General features: G+C 44.9%; 1 long non-coding RNA gene across 1 annotated transcript in view; it reads left to right on the forward strand.

Moving 5' to 3' along the window:
* The window catches only part of LOC135280928 (uncharacterized), a 46,110-nt gene extending 22,191 nt beyond the window's left edge, over positions 1-23,919 (forward strand). The window contains exons 5-7 of the long non-coding RNA XR_010347734.1: positions 20,692-20,843; positions 21,952-22,079; positions 22,771-23,919. This is a non-coding gene — a long non-coding RNA (uncharacterized LOC135280928). The remainder of the gene's footprint in view (positions 1-20,691; positions 20,844-21,951; positions 22,080-22,770) is intronic.
* Positions 23,920-26,135: the final 2,216 nt, after the last annotated feature.

Here is a 26,135-nt window from a genome sequence, read left to right on the forward strand (position 1 = left end):
TCCTTCTCTCCCCACCACCCCTCCTCCACAGGATTCAAAAAGTTTTGTGGAGTTTAACTGTGGCTCTCCCCCTTTAGAGCTGCATGATGCTAATGAAATAACTCACAGCTCATCAGCATTATCCCGGGTTTATGGAGAATGTGGCACTCAAATTCAGGCTTTCTGGTCAGCAGAAATCCCCCTCATCTAATGAACAAATAGAATGCTTTTCCAAGGGAGAAATGCTTTTGGATGAAGGTGAGAGCCTGAGAAAAACCCCAAAATTGCCTTTTCTGGTCAATATGCCTGTAAGGCATGTGATCAACTTCCACAGGGCTCCAGCAGGACCCAGGCCAGCCTTGTGCTCCTGGGCCACTTCCAAGTGCCATCCCAAACCACTTCCTCTCTGTTCAATGTTTTCCTAGTGTGCTTCCCTCCCATTTATCTTCATCTTCCTGCCACTGGCAGCCCGGGAGGGAAAGCAGCTCATGGAGACAGGGCCGTGGTGCTGGGTGGCAGAGCTGTCTCTGCCCCAGAGCATGGGAAAATTGATCCAGACTGGCCATTCCTCCCCATTCCCAGCGAGCCTGGTCCAGGGCAAGAGGAACGTCCCAGCCCTTGGTGTCTCTGTCAGCCTCCCAGCTGTGCTGATGTCCCGCAGGAGGACAAAGCTGGAAGTGCAGCTCTGATTTTGGAGATGGCTTTGGGCTTTGTTTCTGCTGAGTTTCAGTTTGCAGGAAGAGCTTTGTCAGTTTTTGGTGAGAACTGGACCTCTAAAACCCATTGCTGGGAATGTTGTACCTGCAAAAGTCCCAGAGATTGCCCTGGAGGCTTCACTCACAGCACTGCTGGTGAGAGGGGCTCAAAAGGCAGAATTGCTGCTTTAAATTTTCTATATCCCCTGTCTCTTAAAACCATTGTAATCAGTTTATTTTAGGACAAGCTGTCCAATGACATCCTGGTCATTAAAAAAAAAAAGCAACAGGAAATTCTGAATATGAGTCATGCCTTTGTCTTAGTGTTTTTCAAGGATTTTTGGAATTTATTAAAAAAAAAAAAGAAATCCTTGATGTTGACAGAAACAACCTCAAAGTCCAAGAATTGAGAAGTCCCTTAACAAGGAAAGAATGTCTGTTAACTCTATTATTTACTTGGTTTCAAGTCTTTCTGATTAACCAAAACCCCACAACTCTCCCAAACCCCATGGCTTCCAGGCTCATCCTTGGGTTTTGGGGACAGACTCAGTGTCCTGGATACTTCTCTTCCACCTGGGAAAGCTGAGTTTAATGCTTTGGTGGTAGGAAAGGTCTGCACTGTGGGCCACTGCAGAAATCCCAGATGTTCCTGAATATCAGATGCTTTAGGAACATGCAGGGATTAATCCTGTGCTCCCATCTGGAGCTCCCAGACTCCTGATAAATCGTGGATGTAGCTGCCAGCTCGCTGCATTCCAAGGGCAGAAGCAAACTGCTGTGGAGCACTATGGAAAATGGGAGCACATTGGGAGGGACTGAGACCCTGCAGAGGCTGGAGCACTCAAGCCAATCCCTGTCACAGGTCTTTTAATAATTGAAGACAGAGAATTATTCACAATCACATGAAAAAAGCTTGTATCAAAGTAGTATTGAAAATTTACTGTAGTGAACTGTACAATTTCCCTTGTCTTCCTCGTGCCTTTCATGAGGAATCAACAGGAATTCTACAGAGGGATGGAGATGAAACCATACATCCTCTGGTTGTCCTCAAGTCCTTTGCCAGGAGATTTTAGAGCAGTCCTTGTTCTCAGGAGGGGCATTGTCTGGTTTTTTGTGTGAGATGAGGCTGCTAAGTATTCATCCTCAAGTGATGGAATAAATTTCAAATAAAGGTGAAGCTGCATTCAGACAGGTACTGACCAATGCAGAAACATTTTTACGTACCCCAGCCACCCTGAAAAACCGTGTCAGGCTCTGGCATTGCAGCACTGCTGTAAGAATAACAAAAAATTGGAAGATAGCAAGATGAGCGGCTGGTGGGGTAAAGAGCTCCTGTCCTCCTTGGAAGAGGAGCCTCAGGTGGAGGTGTGTCCTTGGCCAGGGCACCAGCAGATGGTGCTCAACAACACGGAATGTTCTCCTCCCAGAGCTCTGCAGGGCTGCTGCTTGCAGCCCTGTCACTCAGCAGCTCTGCCACCCCTGGCAGTGAGAGCTCTGGCTCTCCTGGAGTTATTCTGCATCCAGGCTCGGAGGAAAACACGTGGCGTGGGCAAAGGTGCGAGGCAGAGCGCTGAGACAGGACAGAGCCTGAGCACAGCGATGGATGGGTGTTGAGTGAGGGATCCCCTTGTCCTGGTGGGGACCGTGGACACGCTGGGACTGGGGAACACACCCAGCTTTGCCTTGTGCTCCTGACACTGAAACAGCCGGGTCACACTCACTCCTGTACTGCTCCTGCCACCCCATTTCTGCCTGGAATCACTGCTGTGGGACACTGGGCAGTGTACAGCAGGAAAATCTGTTTGGTCAGGGCTTGTTGCTGTTGCTTTGCCATGGGTTTGTTTTTTTTAAACCCCTACTGTACACTTGGAAAAGGGATCCTGTGCCCCGAGTCAAGTGAATTAATGTTTTGTAGAAGGAGGGTGTAATCATTTATTAGCATTGTGCTGGACAAAGTTCTTTGTCTTTGGAGATTTGGCCGAGTGCCCAGACTCAGGCAGCCTCTGACTTTTGCTTTAGTCTCGAGATAAACTCTCAATGAAACAAGGCTGGAGCTGCCCCAGCTGACACGGATCCAGGGAGCAAACCCTGTCAGGAGGAACGGCTCGGAGCAGTGCCAAGCCCAGCAGAGATGGCAGAACCTGTCACAGATGTTTGGGGTGCTGGGATGTGGGCTGGGGGAGCTGCTCTGCTCAGGTTTGACTCCACTGGAACTGCTCTGCTCGTCCCTGTGACCAGATCTGATTAGAAGGCTCAGATTTCTCTCATCTGTCTTTTTAATTTTTTTTTCTGTGGCGTATTGAATTTACCACTGCCCAAATATCACAATGCTCCTGGCTCGTTTTCAGCACTTGACTGTGGGTTCTGTTTCCTCTGGACACTCACCCCACGTCTGACTTGGGCTTTGTTTGAAACACACCGGCAGCTTCAAGGGCAGAGCCTTGAGCCTGAGCGCCGTTAATTCACTCTGAATGTCACTTTGAGCCTTTTCCCAACGTAATCTCTCCAAAGGTTAATCATAAAGTGAAGGAATGTGCTCTGGCTCCTGACACAATGCCTGACAAATATTTTCAGCAGGCCACCGCTAAAGAAACACAGGTGTGGTCTCGCTCTTAATGTCTCTGTGAGAGTGTTGTATCTTTGGAGAAACAAAGATAAATTGAGAGCTTAACCCATTGGCTTCTTGGCATTTAAAAAAAATTAAACTTCCACTTGTCCTGGTTTTGCTCATCCATAATTCCCCGGGGGAGATCGTGTTTCAGGGGGATGAAATACACTTGATGTCTTTATGAAAAATGCAAACAATGTGTTATTTCTAATGATGCCGAAGGTTTTCTGTGCTGTTGAGTTCAGCAGGATGCTCAGAAGCCCAGTATTTACACAGTGAACTTTAACTGTTTTGGACTTGGAAACAAACAGTTTAAGGAGTTTAAACAATCTTACTGAAATATATTAATGATTGCTGGGATGATTCATTATTTTTTTCGTTAAGTTTTATCTATCATCCAGCATTCTTGTTTAAAAATAAATTGAAGAAAAAGGAGTAATTCTAAAATTGTTTCAGTTGTGCTTCAGTACCAAAGGGGACACACAAAACTGCTTTTAGTAACTGGGGACATCTTGGTTTTTCTTTTAAAATGCCACACTACTTTTTCTTAATATAACTTGTCATTTCCTTCTTTAGAACCTGGAATTAATAGATTTTGTTTTGTTGTGTTTGTTTCCTGAGATAGGATTGTATAGAGGGAAATGGGATGTTTCATGGAAACATAGGAAATCTTTCCAGCTCCTGTCCTGGTCGTGAGCACAGCTTCTGCTGAATGATGTAATGTTTACCGTGTCTTGCATCCTCCGAGTAGCTGCACGTCAGGAGTTGATTTTCTGCTGTGGGGAGGAATTGCTCTGAACTCTGGCGCTTGCACGAGTCATTAGAGAGATGAAAGAAAGCCCAGTGCAGAGTGTAAAGAGGTCTCTCACACAGCAGCTGCTTTCCTTGTGCAAGCAACTTTGGGTTTATCCTTTTAATTGTCACTTGAGGCTGCTCTCAACCCAAGCACGTTCCTACCCTTTCCCTGAACCCTCCCTTGGAGAGGGACAGAAGGCAGCAAGGAGGACTCGCTGCTTTTTCCCACCAGAGGCCCCTTGGTGTGGCTCTGGGGGAGAAGACTTCAAAACCCTTTTTCCCCCCTCATGTTTTACCTTTGAGGAGATTACTGTTTGCATTTATGAATCCAAACACTGCTTGAAACCCCTCAGTCTGTTGAATTTTGGTCCCTCCACTGCATTTCTCAGTGTCAGGCAATGTTGGCTGCAGAAGGTTATGGTCTTCTAAACCTTTAGTCAATCACACTTTGATCAGAGGTCTAACTTTTCTCAGCTCTTTGGTTTTTATCCTTTCTGTGCCTCCATGAGGTGATCCTGTTGCTCCCTTATCGCAGGTGGGAAAGTAAACCCTAAGAAGATTGAGAATTGCCCCCATTTTGTAGAAAGTCTGTGGCAGGCCAAGAAATGAAATTCAGGTTGCTAAAACCCTGGGTTAGAGCCTGACCTCTTGCCCTGGGGAAAGTCCCAGGGAGGGTCCCTGCTCATGGAGCACTCACACAAAACCCACCCAGGAATTCAAGTTTTAATGCCATCCTTTAGTCCGTGGACTTTCACCCAGGAATTCCTTCCCCGAGACACGCAGTCTGGGCTTGACATGAAAAACTGATTAAAGTAGCTGAAAAAATAGAGCAGTACTTTCCAGTTTCCTCAAGTATCAGTCCCATTTTCCAGTGTCTGAAATCTGGTCAAATTAGAATGTTGTCTTTTGGAAGTCTGAGGGGGAAAACCCCCTCCTACTGATGGATACTCATCCAAGGCGTGCTGCAAAGTGACCATTATGATGTTTCATTTGTCAGCATCTGCTGCACTCACTTGTTCTGGATCCCTTGGGCAGGCTGCCTTCAAATCAATATTAATTATGGACCACTAGACAGTAGCTAATCTGAAAGAAAGAACAGGTTTCATTTAACAGCTGACTGATGGTTACTTCTTCCTTGGGGTTTGTTTTAGTTCTGGCTCCTTTTTTTTCCCCTCTTTTGAGAAATCTCCTATCACAGTATTGGAGCATTAGTTATGTTTTGCTTTATCTAGCAACATTTTTTTTTTAAAAAGTATCACCTTGTTTTCCATAAATCTAAGATGGAATTCAGAATATCCAGCATGCTCCTCACTGAGATTCTGTAAGATCCATCAGCACAGTTCAGCCTCAGCTCCAATGCCTTCAGAGAGCTCACCCCTGGGTAACATTTTCATTCCTCCTGGCAGCTGTCCAGTGAACAACAGAGGAACCTGACAAAAGTGGCTTTGAAATGTGTGTTTATTGCATTGTCATGGTGCCAGAAGGAGCGTTTGTCTGGAATTTGTAAAACTGCTCCTCGTAGTCGTGTCTGCGATTCTGCACAGCGATCTGTGCTGGCTGAGAGCTGGATGCTCTGCTGGGCTGCCTCAGGCTGGCAGCTGATTTCTGACAGGCTTAGCTGGTCCTGCTCCTCCTTCACTGCCAGTGTCCGCTGAGAGAGACCTGCGTTTTAGAAGATGTGTTAGCAAATGAGTCAGTAATCAGTGAAGTTGTGGATGTTGGATATCAATTTGTTGTTAAATTAGTTACATAGGAATAACAATCAAATTAATCACAGAATCATTGAGGTTGGAAAGGACCTTTAAGATCATTGGGTCTGACTGTCACCTGCACCACCCCCGTGTCCACACTGACCCAGGTCCTCACGTGCCACATCCACCACGTCCCTGGGCAGTTTGTTCCAATGCTTTACTACAGGGCTGGTGCTGTGAAGGTGCTCAGGAATTGCAAGAGAAGACTGGGGATCTCCCACAAGATCTCCCAGTCCCTTGCCATGATCACCTACACCAACATCACTCTTGACAGCTGCTTGTCCATTCTCAAACCTCCCATGGTTACAGCTCATGGTCTCCCCAGCTCGATCAAACCACACTCTCACCCAGTGCCCCCGTGGCTCCAGCAGTTTCCTGGCAGAATTTTTTTTTTCTGTTTGAGCTCTGTGACTCTGGGACCAAACCCATGAGAATCCTATCTAATGCTTCTGCTAATGGGTTTGAGAGAAAAAATATGGAACAATAAGTAATTTCCATCTTGCTTCTGGTCAGTGCCTCAAAGTTGGCACGTGCCCGGCAGCTCATGGAGTTGGAGGTTGCCTCAGTGCAGTTGGAAATGCTGATATTTAGAATTTTTCTACCATGAGTCGTTCCTGGATTTGCAAAGAACAAAGTGTTACTTGATCTGGCCACAGTGTCACTGCTACCGCACATTGCTGCAGCTCTGGTTGCCTCTTAGCCCTGCCCTTGTGCTTTTCCAGCCGTGGGGTTTGGGCCTCCTTTTTGGAGATTGCAATATCTATTAATCAACATTCTTGGGTCTTCCTTCATCGCCGTAACTCACTCGAGCAAGAAGAAAACTGTCAACTCTCCCTGTAAACTGAGCCACCAGCGTCCTGAATAGTGCTGGAATTTTATTTATTAAGCAAAGACTCTTGGATTTCTGGCTTTTGCTTTGGAATGGCAGCCGGGAAACTCAACCCTGCCCCGCGTGTCCCTGGGGAACGGAGCCTGGATAGAGCAGGCAGGGCAGGGGTCAATCTCATGGCAGAGGTGGCCCAACCACAGCTGCTTTTCAACAGCTTTTAAAGGAAGGAGGGTCTTCATGGAGCTTAGCAGAGTCCTCCATGCCAGGGAAGGAACATCTGCTGAAGGAATCAAAAGGGAGAGACGATCCCTGCTGATCTCTTCCTTATTCCACAGCACAGCTTTGCATTTGTTACCTTTAAATCCCAAAGAAAAACCTTTAAAAAATAATTGTGGTCTTAGGTGAAGGTATGGCAGAAACTCACTTTGATTTTTGAGGTTCCATTTTAGGCAGCAAACTGTAAATACTTTGAAAACCATAACACTTAGGGATGCACCCTGAGCACAGTTTGGGAGTGGTGTGGTTTGGGTGTTTTACATGGAATGTCCCGAGCTGAAAGGGACCCACAAGGATTGTCAGATCCTTGGCCCTGCAGAGATAGCCCAGGAATCATTTCCTTGCTTGCTCTGCCATCCACGTCCATGGGAACAAGGGTTCTCCCTGATGAGAGACCGGCACTGCCATTATCATATAGATTTCTTTGAAAATTGGGGGGAAATGAAACAATGCAGCAAACAGTGTGAGCACTGAGGAATGCTTATCTTTCCATTCTCAGTGCTTTAGGAAATATCCCTGGGGAAGCAGTGGGAGGTAGACTCTAAACTCTCCAGACGTGTAGATTAGCGAATTTAAGAATTTAGGGAAGTCTGAATTTTTTTTTAAATTGGAATGGGCATCATGTGCTTCCCATAATCAAGCATATCTAAACATGATTGCAAGTTACTCATTAGGATATATCAGAAAAACCTTTAAAACTAATCTTTGTTATCATTCTGTGGTCCACTTTCTCATATCTTATGGTCCTTAGTTGAAAACACACACAATTGGGAGCAGAAGTGACTTCCCTTTTTAAAAAGGCTGTTGTAAAAATAAAAGTTATGTGCTTCCACTTGTATGAGCACAAAATAAGTACAATTGAAACATAAAAGCAATAAACAAACATTCACAGCTTGGACTTCTCTTTTATTTTTGTTAAAAAAAAAATTAAACTAGGCAACACTCCAGGAAATGGTTCTTGGTGTTTTAAATATATTGTTTTAAATTTAGGTGATCCCTCACTTTATTAAGTGGGTGGGGGGATTAAGAAACATTGTTGTACATTACCTGTTTATAAACTCTGCCTCCAGAAATAACTGAGGGGCACAATTCACATCAGCACTATCAGAAGGCAGATCATCTAAATCAAAGCTTAAAGCTGAAATTCTTGTTTACCGTTTTAACTTCACCTCATTTACTGTGTTTCTATTCAGATGAAGATGTAAATAAGATACAAAAAAGAAATTGTTGTAGGCCGGATGTGAACTGAGATGCAAAAACCTTTTCCAATGCTTTGTGTCCTGGTTTTGACCTTTGCTTGTACAAATGCCTGCCTGGATCTGCAGGCACAGTCACTCAAACCTCCCTCGTGGTGTCATGTACAATTTTTGCTTGACTCCTCCTGGTTGTTGAATACCCCGAGAGCTGTGGCTGTCCATCCCTGGGAGTGTCCAGGGACAGGGCTTGGAGCACCCTGGGATGATGGCAGATGTCCCTGCCCATGGCAGGAGGAGGAGTGACGTGGTCTGTAAGGTCCCTGCCAACCCAAAGCAGTCTGGAAATCTGGGAATATCACCAGGATGGCTGAAGCTGAGCCACCTTCTCAGGATGGTGTTTTTGGTGATCTCAGAGGTCCCTGGCTCAGCTCCTGTTGGCTTGTGGACTTGGTTGGCTTGGGTTTATGAGGTTGAGTTGCCAGTATTGCCCATCCTCCTGAGCTGGAAGCATTCCCTTACCTTCTCCTGCCTGTTTGTATCCCTCTCTTTTCCTGTTCCAAACACAGGCTTTGGAGCCAGAGCTGTCGTTTTGAAAAGCACAGTTTCAGTGCCTGGTTTATGACCAGCAGCGCTGTGCATCATCAAGATGAGTCCCAAGCCTCCCAGATTTGAATATGTTGGAGAATCTGGGTCTGGGAGAACCCAAAGAGTGAGACATTATAGTCACTGAGGGAGTCAGTAACATAAAAGTACAAACAGCTCTTGGGTTTCCACACGTTCTTTGCACACCCAGCTGGGGTTGTCCACTCCTCAGGCCATGGATCTGCACACTTTGCTGGATATTTGCATTCTTTGCATGTTAAAACTCTGGCTTTTTCCTTGAATTCTTCCATTAGCAAAGCATTTTACATTCCTCTGCCATCTGCAGTTTAATATATATTATATATAAATCTAGATTTATGGGAAATGTCTTTACTTATTCTTCAACTTCTTTCAGGACATTTATTGGAGAAGATGCATTTGGCCTGAGAGGCAAGGCTGGGATGCAGGACAACTGGGTTTGCTTTTAGGAGATCTCTCTAGAGCAGCAGGATTGTCTCCACTGTAGATTTACAGTCTGGCACAGCCCAGTGCAAGCCTCCAAAACAGAGCCACAGCAAGACTCTGAGACACAAGGCCGCAATTTTCTCCCTTTCTGGGAGAATTTTTAATCTGGGCCAGCACTTCGTTTTGGGGTTTGGCTCAGCAGTGGAAGTGGAGCTGCTCTCTAAATTCTGGATGTTAGTTGGTGACCTGGTTATTGGATGTTTGCTGTGTGGACATGCTGCTGTAGTTTAATAGTAGGCTGCCAGGGAAAACAAGCAGCGAGGAGACACAGTCCCTGGGTGAGCCACCCAAATTCCTGGTGCTCTTTGGGACAATGGCAGGACTGGTGGCTTGGAGGAGTCTGGCTCAGCCTCAGACTGTATTTGCAGAGCTGCTGTGGGTGAGCAGGAATGGAAAGAACAAAGCAAGGCTGGCCAGATTATAAGGGACTCTCTTTCTGCAGAAATTTGGGGCTGTGTGAGAGCCAGGTTAACACACGTGTCACTTTGAATGTTTTGAAGAAACCAATACTGCTGGAACTCTTTAACCTGTTTCAGAGAATGCAAGGTAATGCAATTATTTACTGGCTGTGGAATGCTGCTGGATTTTTGTGTTTATGAATTAATCCCTCCGAGTTCCAAACTGCCTGCAGGACTGAGACACTTGGTATGAGCTGAGGTGAGAGAGGAATCACCTTGTCCATGTCTAGCCCACCTCCAGGTATCATTTTCCCTCACAGGACACCACCATCTGAAGTGTGAGTTAAAAGTAGGCACTGCAGAGCCTGTTCTAGCCAAGGAACCCTCTGGGAGCACAGAGGATCTGGGTGCCATGGGAACGGGACAGACATTGATGTGTGGTTTTCCTAAACGCTGCCCAGTCCAGCCAAAGGCTTGGGCTGGTGCCCTTTGGCAGCTGCTGAGGTGGGAGCATGATTTACCCCCTTGCAGTGATACTAAAGCTGTAACCTATATCTACAAATTAAAGTCAAGGATTTATGAACCTTGGAATATTTTACCCAAGCCTCTGAACTGCCAAGTGGAACTATTCTGGGCTGTAACCCAAAAAATAGTTTACTGAAATTCCACTGCTTTAATGATGACTTTTTTTTTTTCCTATAGAAAACAATATGAAACATTCTGCCATCCAAACATAATTACATTCTGCATCTGGAATTTGTTGATGTTTCCTTTTGCTGCTCGTACACACTCAATTCAATGAAATGGTTGGTGAATGCTGTGTATCCTAAATCGTGGTTGTTGTCGGTGGTTACAGCTCTTGCATTACAAAAGAGAACTGTTGGATGGTGAATTCCAGTGGCTACTGTGTGGAAGGAGCCCTGTTCTGTCCTTTTTCTCAGAGGGTTTGGAGAAGTAGGTCAGTCAGGCTGAAACATGTCTTGGGAATGCAGGTGACAGCAGTTGGTGTACATCACTCGACGTGGTCCGTGCCCTGTGAGCACAGCCAGGGCTCCTGCAGCTCCCACTCAGCAGGGATGCTGGAATCACAGAGGGAAAGGCACCTGGATCTGCACTTGACAGAGGCAGGAGTGTGAATCTCTTCCAAAATGTTTGGTGGTTGCTGTGGCTACTGGGAGAGCAGGGAGATGCCACAGCCCCCAGCCTGCCAGTGCCCTGAGGAGAGCCCTGCTGTCCATGCTGGAGCTGGGCTGGGGAGATGTGTGAATTATTTCTTTTTTTGTCAGCTACATTCCCAGGGCATCTCCAGGAGAAGTGTCCCATGATGGACCAGGAACTGGAATTTCTTTAGGCAGCCAGAGTTACAAGAAACCTGATGAGTGAATCTCTGTTCAGCAGTTGTGCTGAGACAGGAAAAAAATGGGAGAGCAAAAGTGATTCGATGGAATTCCAAGGATCCTGCTGACATGGATTTCAGCAAACCTAAGATCCTTCCAGCTCTAAAGGGGTCTCCAGCCCTTTAATTACAGTGGAAATTAGGCTGGCCTTGGGTAGGATTGTGTATGAAGGGCATTTTCTCTGCAATGCCTTAACCCCATGCAGCCATCAGCTGAACATGAGCAGATCCATGAGTCAGAAAGCCCAGGCTGCCTCCTGCCTTCTGCCCATGCACTTCAGGGGTTTCTACCTGTGCTTATGTCTTTCACCATTTTACAATGAAGATCCCTTTCAACCAGGGCTTTTCTGAGGTAATTTGGCAAAGTTAACTCCATGATCCTTGCCTGCGAGCTGAGGTTCAGCTCTGTCTGTCAGCAGCAGCCACTTCAACCCGGGCTGAGAATCCAGGCTCTGAAATCCCCCCGGGCTGCATCTGCTAAAGCAAGATGGTGACAGGTGAGGGAGGCACATTGCAATGCCTGGAATGAAACCCAGGGGAGTAAATGGACCTTAAACTTCCTCTGTGCTTTTATGAAACCTACAGAGTTTCATAATTACCTGCTCAGTGTGTGCTGCTGTGCTGCCCTTCACTTCCAGACACTGAAGTTTAACAGAGAGGCCTGCCCAGGAAAAACATCTCCAAGGAAGCACAGCAGGACTCACAGAAGCAATTCCAGGAAATATTTCAGTAGGGCAGTGCAGTGGTGTTATCACCAGTGTGTTACCCCAGCAAACTGCCCCTGTTCTGGCAGCCCCTGCACTGGGTGAGGGCTGCCACCCTTCCTTCTCCCACTGGACCCACTGGTATCAATCAGGGCATCTGTAATCTTGTAAATGAGGCTGGTAGGGTTTGAGAAAGCCCAGTGGACACAGCAACCTCCTCACCTGCACCAGCAATGTCCACAACAAACCACCAGCACAGTATGAGCACATCTATCTCTGTAACTCATATCTTACCCTCTGAGAATACTCCCACATCATATTTTTAGTGATACCCTTGGAGCTCATAAGCATTAGTCAAAAGCCAGGTTGTCGCCCTGGCTGGCAAGGAGGGGAATTAGGAGAACATGAAGCACAAATCCAAGGTAAGGACTGAGAAAATCCAGTCCCTGCAGTCACAGGTACTACAGCCTCTCATCCACTCTGTGAATTCATAAACAACCATTTTAAACCACAGTAACATTTTTTGTGTGGTTTCTCCCATCCTGTTGGAAGGCTGTGCCAGAATCTTTCTGCACCTTTTTCTCATTTCTAGCAGAAATTTATTAAGGGCTGGCTTGTAGCCACTGCTTGTTGTGCAAATGTTTTCCTTCAGATTGGATGAGCTCTTCCTGCTGATTGCCCTTCTGATTTATCTGCAGAGAGCCCTGGGTGCCTCCTCTCAGCCTCACTTCTGGTGCATCCTAAAGGTGCATCTTTGCAGTGCTGAGGGACTGGTGCAGAGAATTCCAAGCTACTGGTTCCAGGTGATGGGGAATGTGCTTTGCAGCCAGGTCCAAGAATCTGTCCGTGCTTCCTAGCCTGGGTTTGTGTCCGGGGGAATTCCAGGTGTGCTCCCATTCAGCTTGGACACAGCAGCTGGAGAGAAGGGAAGATAAAAATGTGTCCTGAATGTCCTCCTGTCTCATCACCTTGGATTTGTCAGGGTGTGTCGAGCTTTGCAGCAGATCCTCCCCAGCCCCTCTGCCATTCCATGTGGGATCAGGCAGGAACGTTCATCCAGCCTTCAGACTCCAGCAAACCACCAGCGGTTTGGTGGGATGGAAAACGTGGAAGTTATTAAAGGGAAATCACATCTCTTCCCATCCTGAAATTTGCTCAGCAGACGGGAAGTTTGCAGCAGTAACTCGGAGCTCAGGGGGGTGCTTGCCAGGCAGTGTCTGCTCGGAGATGGAGGGACAGAGCAGCACTCACCGTGTCTGTCACCGAGAGATTTTCTGTGTCCTTTACCAGCACTTGACACAGGGAACGCTGTGCTCACAGCAACAATTGCATGGTAATGCAGGTTAATAGGAGTTCATGTGGCTGAGGCTTGAAACACTTAGCTCTCCTTTTCTGTCTGCCTGACAGCTTTATTGCTGCAAATACACCGAGGAGCCAGTTCAATAAGCTGAACACTATCAAAAGATTTTTCTTTATGGTCTTAAGAGGGCTTATCTGTAATTCCTGGCTGCACAGTCTTTGAAAACTATAATGTTACAGACAGTGATTTTTTTCCCTTTTCTTTTCTTTCCTTTTTTATTTTTTTTTAAACATGTGGTTTATTTTGAAATAAAGACCTTCAGGGTCGTTGTTAACTCTTTTTCTCCCTCAGGTCTTTCAGGGAAACTGCAGATTTGACACAGTTGCTTTGTTTTATCAGTCTGTGGCAATTTCACTGAACTACTCAGTTTGAAAGATTGCCTCAACAGTGCAGAGAGTTTAAATATTTCATAGTGAACTGAAGAAGTTTTGCTGTCATTCCCTCCACTGAGCAGAACTCCTACCTGGCCGGGGCCGCACCAGTCTGAGATTGTTCAGTCACCTTGTAGTGATTTACTTGTCCTAACTGAGGATTTGCAGTCCCAGTTTGCATCAGGAAATGCTTTAATTTCTCATCCAGCCTGGTCCCATCATGCTGCCCTCTGGATCTGGAAATGAGTGGCACACATGGGACAGGAGGGAGCACCCCGGGCAGGGATGGGATTCTGCCATGGAAAACGCAGGCTGGCAGCCAAGGAAACATCCCTGCCCAAAGGCTTTCCCTTCCCTTTATCCTCCCACCTAGGAAAGGCACAAAGGGACTGAACTGGTGGGACTTGAGCACATCCCACCCATGGGACAGGGTGATGTGGCCTCACATCCCAGCACTCCATGGGAACACACCCCAGCTGCTGTTTTGGGACTCTCACGGGGATGCCTGATGCAGCATCGAGCTGCAAAGGATGAGTCAGGCTGAGTGTGAGCAGTGAAACACCTTCCCTGGAGCAGGCAGGAATTCCCAGTGGCAGAGAGGAGCTGCAGGAGGCCTGGCACACCAGCCCTGCTGCCTTTGATCCAGCAAGGGCCTGAGTGTTATTTGTCTGCCACTTTTGCCTTCATCTGCAAAGCTTGAAGCTTGGTTTTGAAAGTGATGCTTCACTGTGTCATGGGTTCCAAAGGAGATTTCTTTGAAAGCACTACTGTGAATCTCAACATCACTTTGTTTTGCTTTTACAACTCAAATTTCATCCCTAGAAGAAAAGCAAGGATTGCATGTCACTGTATAACTGCAAAATATCTAAGTAGAATAGAAAAAACCATTTAATTGAATGCTGACACAACTGGGATACATGAAGCAGCTATAGCTGGAAATGTATCTATAGGTAACCAAGGCACTGGAAATGTTTGATGATCAGTGTGGGCTCTGTGGTTCTGGGCTGTCTGGAGAAAGGTGACTTGGAAGCTGTGTTCTCACCACCTGAAAACTTTAAAATTCTTCAAGGCATCCAAACTGAGCAGTTGGTAACTGAAATATTTGAAATCAAGCAGTTTCTGTAAAAATGTAACTGAAATGTTTGAAATCAAGCAGTTTCTGCAAAAATATAGGGTTTGGTTTTACAAAATGGCACTGCTGGTGTCAGAGTGGCCACTCCAGAGTGAAGGATAAGCAGGAGAAAGGAGAGGTTGCAAACCTGGCTGTACATTTTTCTGCTTCATCTCATTTGAGGGAATATTTCAGATTATTGTCAGTGGGGAAGGTGCATTTTACACCAAGTCCACGTGGAGTCCAGCTCTGAGGCACAGCAGGAGGCAGTGCCTGAGCCAGGGTTATGGGGAAACGTGCTCTGACTTTCTGTTCACACACAATTAAAGCTCTGCAAGGCAGCAGCTCCCAGTGGGAGCAGCTCTCACTGCTGAGAGGGAGATGAGGGGGAGAACAGACTGTTCTGCTCCTGCTTTGTTTCTGGACACCAGAAAAGTGCAGCATGACCTTAATTATATGAAATGGGCAGTTTCGACATCTTTTTTAAATTACAGAAAATGGAACTCTCAAATCCTTGGAGTATTCATCTCTTTTTAGATTGGGTGAACTGAGGAGCTCTTCACAGAAGGATGCTCCTTCCACATCCTGGGTCTGCATGGGGCTCAGCCATGTTCCAAATCCATCCCAGTCTTGGAATACACTTCAAAATAACACTCTGAGATTCTTGGTTTCTTCCTCTTCCAAAAGCAGAGCCATGAGTGCTTACTGAGAACAGGGCTGAGCCAAATAAATACAGTCTTTCTATACAGTGAGCGAGCCACACTTTGGAGATACGATGTTCCCAGAAATGGTAGCAGGCTTTTCAAAATTGAAAACCTCTGGACATTTTATTTATGCTCCTCTGTTAACAAATGCCTCGTTTGATTGCTTTTAAATGTTGTGTTTCTGGGATGAAAATAGAATACTGGCATTTAATTCTGTATGTGTTATTATTTCAGCTTAGGAGAAGGCTGGGAGATGTTTTTTTTTTTTAAAGACTGGATTGTTTTAAGATCATTGTAAAGCTAAATGTTTAAATACTGACTGTTTTAACTTATTTCCAAGACTCTGCAGTAATTGGTAGAAAGCCTGAACCTTTTTTTCTGTGACTTCTTAAAAAGTTCTTAGTTCATTGAAAAGTTTTTTGTCAGAGTCTTGGCTAACTTGGTGTAGAAGACCCTGGTGAAAATCTCTTGCAAGCTGGGGTTTCTCTGATTTGTGGAGTTGCCTTTTAGCTGGACAGACTTTTCTGATAGTGAAAAATAAACCTGTAGGCAATTTGCTTGCTACAAAGCCATGCAGAAGTAGGATTTGGGGATATTTTGGTTTACATGTCTGATACAAAGGTTAGGAGGAAAGGGAGTAGATGTCAACCATTGAAATAGAATGCTCTGAAATGTGCCTTAGATCTGAATGTTTCTCTGATTTTTGGGTAAATGTAAATCTCCACCTGATGTGGAGCAGGTTCTGTCCATGCTTTACATGTGAACAGTTATTGGTTAGCCAGGACATTTACCTGGCACCCAAAATTTCGCTCTTCTGTGGATCTGGACTTGTCTGGAAGGATCTTTCAACTATCCCAAGGGCCAGGTCTAACAATTTTTTCAATTTACCTTTTTCAAAATGTACTGAGAAGTAAAATTATGTTCTCTATCACGTGAAATGTCACTATTAGTCTGTGCTAAATTCTGCTTTTGCATGTTTGCAAATACTTCTGAGGTAGAGGGGTTTTTCTCCGAGATGGGATTTGCATGGTCAGTTGTAGGAAAAGCACAGGTGTTTTCATTCCTATTCCACTTTCACATCTCCAGCTTGTCCTAAAAATTATGGGGTGTTTTGGTTTAGGTTTTAATAAGTATTTTTATAATTACCTGAAAAGCCTGAAATGAGGAATGAGCTACAAACATCCATCCAGTTTCTTCTGTGCGCTGAAAAGAGTTAGAAACCTTTGAAAAAACTTTGTGCAAAGTTTTTAATTGGCATTTTAAATGTTTATCATTACTTTACTCATAATTAGTGTCTAAATTTGTCAGCTCATATGGCATGGCTGCAGCTTCTTAGATCAGAAATACTTTCTGTTTTCTCTCCAGCTGGTTTCCTGTAAAGGGCTGAATTATTCTAGCTTTTATGGGTCATTGTTAAACATGGCAGGAAGGGTCATTGTTAAAAATGTTTTCAGAACTTTGATAACCAGTTTATCAACTGATTCACATGTTTAATCAGTTAATAGGTTTTCCTTTTCAGTGCATGGGAATTTCTTTGTTTATCTAAACTGAGTAACTGTTTCTACAGTGGAAAGAACTGTAGTTGACTGATAATCTTTTCAAATATCTGGAGTTTGCTCTTGTGACACAACTTGCCTGGACAGATCCTGCACTGTTACTCCTAAGTCTGTGTTTATAGGGAATATTCCATCAGAACAAGGGTTTGCATGGGCATGGAAGCCCCAGATGGTCTGGTATGCTGGGGACACAGGGCATGGAGCAACAGTCATCAGGAATTTTATGACAAGGCTTTTGAAGGTGTTTGTTTATTAAAAAAAGAGGGACAGGTGCTTTTGAGAAGTGCCAAATATCCATTGTTCCTCCAACACCTCGTCAAGAAGTTTTTTTACAATGTACTTTATCAAAAGTGCCAAAAGCCATGTGTTTAGCATGAAATATCTCCAAGAATCACCATCCTGTGGCTCTCTGGGCACCTGTCTGGGGGCTGCACCACCTTTCTGCTGAAAATCCTTTTTGCTAATCTCCAATCTGAGCCTGCCAAGGCGCAGTTTTTGATGTTGCCCCTTGTTCCAGCAACTGTCTCAAACAAGAACTTTGGCTCTGTCATCACTGTAATTTCTCTCTGAGTGAGGGAGTTGTATCTACCTCCTCCTAGATAACCTGTTATTAAATCACCATCTCTTCATCAGGCCCAAGAGGCCAAGGCCACCCTCAGCTGAAGCCCTCACTTGCTGAGAGCACTCTTGGCTCATGTTCAGCTTGAAGAAGGTTTTTTTCTGCCATCCCCATTGTAATAAGGCCAGTCTGCTCCTGTGTTTATAAACAAACTCGAGGCCAGGCAGAACTGTAAACTTTAGTTTGCTTTTTTCAGAAAATAAATTCAGTTATGTTTGCTTTCTACGTAAAGCGCGACTTGGCATGGAATAATGCACAGCAATAAAGTTGCAAAATTTGAGTTTACATGACATTTATCTGCCTTGAAATTGCAGATATTTGGAGAGCCCTGCAACCCTCAGTTGGGTTCACAGGAGAAGGGTGTTCATGGAGCCACAGCAGTTCCTGGGAATTGGCATTTGTGACAAAGAGTCAGCAGTTTGTTTTGTGTATCTGAGATTTTTAGATGCATTCATTCCTGTTGCTACAGGAAGGAAATGTGTTGAGATGAACACAAGTCCAAGTAAAACCCAAATGACACTGGAAACCCAGACATGGGGGTTTTGTTGGGATGCCCTGGGCTGAGGAAGGCACTGCACACATTGTGGCTCACATCTTGACTATAAATTCCTCCCATAAACAGAAAAGAGGTTAAATTCTTAGATTAGACATCAGAAAGGAGTTTTTTCAAAGGTGGTGGTAAAACATTGGCACAGGTTGTGCAGAGGGATGGTGGATGTCCCCTCCATGGAAGTATCCAAGGCCACGTTGGATGGGAATTGGTGGAAGGTGCCCCTGCTCATGGCCTTTAAAAGGTGCCTTCAACTCAAACTATTCCATGATTCTATGAAATGAAATCTATTCTCTCCTTTGGAGAGAGTGCTCGGAATTGTGATGGAGAGCCTTGGTTGGGAAACACAGCTGGGCCTGGGTATGTCCCAGGAAAAAGGATTCTCCTGGAGCCTGCCAGTCCTGGGTTGTGTTAAACCAGGGCAGGACTGTGCTGCCATCCAAAGTGACTGCTCTGCTACTGATGTGAGAGAGAATGAGCAGGGAGGAGGCTGCAGGGATTTGTTCTTTCCTGTGGCCACCAAAAAGCAGGAGTTGATGGGAGGGAAGCAATGGGATCTTGTGGATGTGGCTGAGAAGAAAGCAGAAGGTTGGGTTAAGGCAGCTGTAAAACTTGTGTTGATTCAGCCACTGTTTCATATGGAGCATTAGTTCAGTGTTTTATTTGATAAAGCAAAACTTCCTGAGCCTTGAGCAGGATATTTGACTGTGGATATTGAAAACCAGGGACACCAATCCTGCTTACGCTGTTTGAGTAGTTACCTGTTAGAACAAATATTTTATCAAAAAAGATGCTTATTTAAAAAATACTGCTGTGAAATGTGGGGAAGATAAATGAAGTGCTACATTTGAAACTGTTTTTTTTTTAATTTATTGTAATTTCTCTGTTCTCTTCTACTAAAAACCCCTCTGTGGTGGAGAGCCAGAAGCAAATACGATCGTCCAATTTGTTGCTGAAGCTTTCTGAAATTTAAACCCGATTCATTAGGTACAACGTAGGTGTAGAGCGTGGGCAGTCATTAGGATTTCAACAGCAAATAATGCAGCCCATGAAACATCAGACTTATTTCCTTCTCATGTAAAACACAGTAATGTGTTTCACCCTGGCTAAATGTGCTCTTGAGCTTTTATGTCAGAGTGAATCATGATCTAACGCTCACCAGAATAAATCTAAACGTTGCAGTATTTCCTTTCTAATTCTGGCTCTTCCCACTAGGATAATATTATTTGTCTCGTCAGTTATGTGCAAGTGTGAATGAGGAGATGGAGTTTGTACATGTGTGCAAACACCCATGGAAGCGCGGCCCGCGGGGCCGGGGCTCCGCGGGGAGAAAAGCCCGCTGGATAATTAGGTAAAACGCATAATAAGATCCATGTCCATAGGGCCAGCGTGGCCCAGAAGACTTTTATTTGTGCGAATTCCTGCTACAAACGGGAAGGATCTCGCTGCCTCTCTGGGGAGGACCTTTGGGCCCATGCCCGGCGGGCCCCGAGCCGCCGGCGCAGCCGAGCGGGCCCTGAGCGGCTGCGACAGCGCGGCCACCGCGGCCACCTGCGCCCAGGCCTCGTTAGGGCCCCTCAGCCAGGGCCATCGCAGCACACGGGCCCAATTAGCAGCCCCGAAAGCCCCTCTCCAGCCAGCCATCACTAACACTCCAGATAAAACTTGACATCTTCCCCCCGCTCCCCCTGCCCCAAACTCCAATTAAGTGGAATGGTTTTACTGAGGGACCGCGGCTCTGCTGAAAAGGCAGAGGACTTTGCTTGGGTAATCAGCTTAAATAGCGGCCCGTTTCCTGCCCTCGCTGCTCCGAACTTCCCATTTGGGAGACATAAATACTGGTTTTATTTTAAAATCTTTTTTATCTCCAATTTCCTCCAGTTTTTTGATGGGCCTCGTACACGACTCTGTTTCAAAGGGCAGGATGGTGCAGCCAGTAAAGTGGATGCAGACAGGAACTTTTAAGTTCAATGTTGATTGCCTTTACTGGGAGGAGGGAGTAATGAGGGGTTTCACATGGAAAAGGTACATCTTCTCTGACAGTCACAAACTGGTGATAATTAGGAAGAAATCCACAGTTTCATTCGTTTGTCTACTTTTTAAACACTCCTGCCTAAACAAGCATTTTGAATCTTCTGCTGCAGTAGCTGAGCAATAATTTTTTTTAAGTTTAAAAGAGGTAGCAGCTCATTGTGTAAATTTTTAGAAATATATTCACCTGAAGACATGCCAGGGTCCGGGTCAGCTGTAAGATAAGCTGTGAAATGCCAATATTCTGTAAAGACAGAAGTTGCTAAAGAAGCATCTGTAATTCAGTGTAATACTGAATACATAGATCAGTTTCTGCCAGAGTTGGATTCTTCACTTTTCATTACTCAAGGGAATTGCCATGGAATGGATGAGCTTTGTGGGGTCAGGGTCTTTGCCCAGATGAACAACTTGAGTGTGTTTAATTTTAGTAGGGTAAAGTGTGGAAATATTCTGTGTGCTTCAAATTCTGCGTGCGCACCATTTTACTCCTGTATTCACCATGACCTTTTTGTCCATCAGACATGAACTGATGGGGAAATTCTGTGTTCTAGGAGCAGAATTAGAGGTCAGTTTGGGATCAGTGCTTTTGGGTGTGTTGGTTTCTTTTAAATGGCCAATATTTCTCTAACTTAGCATTCTCTCATTTTCTTAACAGGCAGTAGTAGTGGGCCTAGAGGAAAAACTGCCCTCCAGCCACAATCCCACCCATGACTGAGCCAGAACCTTGGGAATCAGGCACATGGAGACCTCCAGAGATGGCAGCCAGCAGCAAACCCACAGGACCTGCAATGACACAGCACAACAAAAGTCAGTGTATCACCCTCTTCCCACAACTCTCAGAAATTCCCTTCCACCCTTTTTAGGGATCTGCTCAAACTGTCCCATGTTTTTACACCTGTAAAAGTGACACTGCACAGGAGTCAAAGTATCACCCATGGACTCCACACAGATTTCTGGAGGCAGGTACATGTCACCTGCTAGGGGAGGTCCATCCTCTCTTTAAAGCCCAAGTCAGGACCTGTGTGGGTGCTCTGGAATTTGCATGGATTGGCAGGAATTGTGTTAGGAACACTATGTGGTTGGCAATTTGTGTTCAGGACCCAAACGAAATCCCCTGAGGAGTTCTCAGAAGCTCCTCCAATGTCAAGGAGGAGTGATCTGTAGGAAAATCAAATTCATCCCACATTTTTATTTCAAAAGGAAATGGCTGGCTGGTGTTGATGTTAATCATATTATTTGGCTGGAAATGCCTTTGGGTTCCACATCCAGAGTTTCCCATCCAACAACTGGACCCAGCTCAGCTCCTGCAAGGGCACTAAAATAAATTGACAGACATGCAAGACTTGCATAAGAACTTCCAAACTCAAACTTAAAAAGCTGATAACAGTCAAGCTTTCCTAAGCATGAACATGTTAACAGTAATGGTTGAAGGGTAATTTTTTTCTGGGAGGAAGGTGTCATGTTCTTCACCGCATGGCAGCAAAGCCAGGATCCCCTTCCATCTGTCCCAACCAGAAATGGATAACACCTTTCCCTGACTGGGTTTTAGGGGAAAAGCATGCTGTGTTCCCAGGTGTTTGAGAATTGAAGAATTACCTTTTTTTTAATGTATTTTATTGATGTCAGTTTATACATTTATTACCTTTTTTTAATGTTAGCCCTGTGTGTTGCTATTTCTCCAGTGCCAGTTTTCTAGCACTGCTTAATGATGAATCATGGACATTAACTTTATATATGTGTAATGCTTTATATATATACACATATATATTTATATAAAAATCTGGGTGGTGGCAGGGAGAGACGAATTCTGTCCGCTCCATCTTTTGTTTGGATCTAGTTGCCATAGAAACACTAGGATCAATTTTGACAGACTGAAATACTACAAATTACACTGTCAGATGACCTCATTACACAGGGCTGGCACGCTGGATTGCAGCATTGCTGAGAGGAAAAGCGTGAACGCTGCAGGAATTTCTGCTCCATGGAAAAATGTTATTTTTGGATTCTTCAGGAAGGCGTGCACATAAAACCACAGGTTCCCTGGTGAGTGACCGGTCCCTGAGACCAGCACAACTTTCATCTTAATTTTTGGTTGTGGTAGGTGATGTCATATTTGGCCATACATTTCCTTAAGCTGCAACTGGCATCTCACTGAGAAAGACCTTCATGTTTTCCTGTTAAACAGTGAGGCAACTGATTTCTTACAGGGAGATTTACAGAATCAGTCTTTTTTCTTCCTTTTTTGGTGTCATCTGCTACCTGTGTGCCTTGGTATTGATGCAGCTGACATTGGTTTTGTGGTTTTTTTACCTTCCTGATCAATTAAGAAGCATTGAACTATGCCTTGTGTCTCAAAACTTGTTCATGCTGGAAACAAATGCCCCTTTATTTCCTGAGCAGTGTGTTTTGGGATGGATTCTCAGTTGCAATAGGAGGTCCCTGCTGCATGGGGACAGCTGTGACATCTCAGGTTGCTCTGGGTTTTCCTTCCATCCTGTTTCCATGCTGATATGGGCCTTGCAGTTTCACTCAGGGAAATGTCTTGTGCAACTTTATTGCTGTGCAGTAAAAGACACGTTTAGTCCTGGGTTTTATTTAGACCCATTTATATGTTGGTATTATTTGTACACAGGGAGACAATGTCTGTGAGCTGGCAAACAGTTCAGCCATTCTGTTTTTCTTCTAGTCAAGAATATTACTCTTGCTCTATCTAATCTAGAGTTGTAAATTGCAGCGGAGGTACAAATCCAAAACAAACATTCTGAAGAATGTGAATGGAGTAGAGCCCCAATTTCCATTTCAGTTCTCTCTCTGTTGTCCAATTTGTTAAGCACAAGTGGTCCCATGTGCGAGTAGCATGACTGCCAGAAGCACTCTGCAGCCATCTGCTTTTCTGGTAAGTCTTTGATTATTTCTCTGTCCAGTTTTCTATCCAAAATTAGAACTGGCAACTCAATTGGTTGATTAATATTGTATTTTTTTCATGTAACATTTCCAGTGTATGGCTAGGAAATGTCATCAAGGTCATAAAAAGCACCAGAAATTAACTTTCCTTCTCAAGACAAACTTTACCATGGTAGAACTATTTTACCACGTAGTTTCAGCCCTTCAAGGTAATTAAATAGGAAAAGTTTTACTGTTTGAGGGTAACACCAGACTGGAAAGAAAAGACAAAACAGCCTAGATTAATGTGATGAGCTGTTTTGTACATGTGAAGAACTGCCAGGCACTGATAGAGGCATTCACAGAAGAGCTGAACTTAAAGCCAGCACTGGATATAAGCTCCAACTAGGGGACTAGAAGGAACCACTGAATCTTTAGAGTCTGTGGTTTATTTGGGCTGAATTGTGGGGTTTAACACATTGCAAGTGTAGGGGAAGGTGGCTCTGATGAGGGACCCCAGAGGACTCCTGAATCCTGAGGCATGTTGTGGGCAGAGCCCTTCTGTGTTTGTGCAGCTTCAAGGTTTCGGTTAACGAGTTGCATCAATTGACAGAAACTGAAAGGTTTTAGATGCTTAAAGCAGAAATTGTTCTGGAAATACTGTGAGACAAGCAGAGGGTGAGTGAGAACTCTGGGTCATTGCCCTTGTATTTACTGCATGGAGTCCCTGGTGCATGACACGGCGCCTTTGGATCGGAGCGTGCCGGGCGTGTCCGACGTGAGAGCCAGAGGAGGCAGAAATGGATGAGCCCCGAAGTACGGACTTGGCCAGTGAGATTGCATGAGAAAGAGTAACTGAGTATTCATTTGGTTGGTTGTTTCCCCTTTTTAAATAAACTGCATCAGAATTTTGGTCTGATCCAGCTGCATCTTGGGAGGTGCAGCAGGTTTGCGGGACCGTGGTTGAAATCTCACGTGCCACGTGCAGAGGTTTGGTATTTCCAGCACCAGCTCAAACTGCAGGTGGGATGGGGGAGGAAGGGAAGGGCAAGCTCACCTTGTGAAATGTGCCATATTCTGATGTCATTGATGGGGGAGGTGGCTGGTCCCTAACACCACCTCAGTCCAAACATTCGTCCTTGGCATTTTTCTTACTGTGTAGACAACATCAAAATGTTTCTTTCAAACCTAAAGATCTCTGGAAACTGAACTCTCTTTGCATTTCCAGGACTGCCCACTGACTGGGTGGGAAACACTGGTTTTTGTGGCAGTATGGTGCAGAAAATGAGAAGTTCACCAGACTCTGGTGGTTTCAGGGCTGCTGTGAGGGTGGGCAGCTCTGGCTGGGCTGCAGCTCTCCACGCTCAGGCAGCTGAAATCCAGAGTGCTCAGGGCTGTCAGAGTGACAGGGAAGGGCAGGCACTGTCCAAATACACAAAGACTCAACACATTTAACATATTTTTGTTTTAAATTATAATGGAGGAAGGGAATAATTTAGCAAGTGGGGAATGTGGTGGGAGCCAGCCAGGCTGGCCTTTGCTAATATCTGAATTAGGCTGTTTAAAAATGTCCTGAATCCTCCAGAAGATCCTGAAAGTTCAGCTCTCCCCAGTTTAAGTTAGTGGTGACAGGATTGGGCCCTCTATTACTTTTTTATGTGGTGTTAAAAATTACTTTCCCATATTTCCAAAACCATTCTCGAATCTTTTCAAAGCACGTTGTGAAATCATTGCGTGCATTACTTGTCCATATGTACAGTAGGGTAATACAATATTTGGGCTTTTCCCTTTTGTTTGGCTTCTGCAAAAGAATGGCAAACTAAAAATCTTTCCTCCTCTCCCCATTTTGATTTTTTTCCAGGTGGAATGATGGCAGACATGCTCAGCTCAGTTCCATATAACATACTGCTTACTGGAATAACCTATTTAGTTCTCTACCCTTTTACTGTAAACTTAGGGGTTTTTTATGTATTTGTGATTTCCTTTGAACCATTTATAAACAGGTTAGAAATACCATTTCATAACTCTATTAATAATCAGGGCTCTTTATATGGGTTCTTTAGGAACCTTTCTGTCTAGTAGGAACAAACTATGATAAACAAACACCTCCAAACTCTTCCTGCTGCACAAATATTCACTGCATTGTTTGGTATTCCGCAGAGCATTCTGCCCTTGGTCAAAATGTTATAGTCAGGGATTTAACTGGTAATTGTTATTTCCAGGAAGATTTTTGTTTTATTGTTCTTTTAGAGTACAAAAAGAAGTCGTTTTTGCAACAGCATTCATGTTGCATGAAAATAAAAAACAACTTTAAATATTTTTGGACAATTGAGAGAGTTGGGATTTTGGTGCCAGATGCAGAAGGCTGCAAGGTTTGCCTGCTCTGCCTGATCCAGCAGAGCCAAGACAGTCATTCCCTGTCCTGGACTTGGTGACCTCCAGAGGTCCCTTTACACCTGAATTATTTCATAGTCCTGGAAGGTTCCCTCTCTGCTCTGGCACTTGGGCTCCTGTCTGAGCAGATTCATCTCACTGCACCTGCAGAAAACTGAGGAAAAAAACCTGAGGATTCGTGCAGTTAGCAGTGAAGGGCTGGTAAAAGTTAAAGCTGGTGTAAAGGAGCAGCAGGATCGTGTGATGGGAAAAAAAAAAAAAAAAAAGGAGAAAAGATTGGGACAGACCTTTCAGCAGCATCAGCTGTTAGAGCAGCTCAGCTCTGTCACTGTGCTGACCTGAAATGGGTTTGGCTGTGTCAAACCTCACCTGTCCCTGTGCAGGAGGTGTGGACACCATCCTTGAGCTGAAATGTTGATAACAGAGTGTCTTCTGAATTCTGGCTTTGCCCTTTGAGAGGTTCAGGTGCTTACCTGTGCTTAACTCTGGGTGTTTCCTGGGACAGAAGGATGGGAATTTCCTGAGTGGTGCTGGAACAGCTGAGTGCCTTGTGACAGCACTGCAGAGAAGGGTGGTGTCACCCAAGGAGTGATCTCCCAGTGCTGGAGGAGTTCAGCAGCAATGAACATTTCCTTAGTGCTTTCTTCCCTCTAAATGTAAAATTCAGGCACCAACTTCTCAGCTGTGATAACCTTTCCATGAACTGTCCTGGCTCTTAGGCTTTCACCTGTTAAAATAAATGACTTTTATTAAAAAGCCCCAGTCACAATAACACCAAACCCGTGTTTTTTTAGGGTATAAATCTACCACTTCAATTGCAGG

Source organism: Passer domesticus, chromosome 14 (genome assembly GCF_036417665.1).
Source record: "Passer domesticus isolate bPasDom1 chromosome 14, bPasDom1.hap1, whole genome shotgun sequence".
In the NCBI taxonomy this organism is placed as follows: Eukaryota; Metazoa; Chordata; class Aves; order Passeriformes; family Passeridae; genus Passer; species Passer domesticus.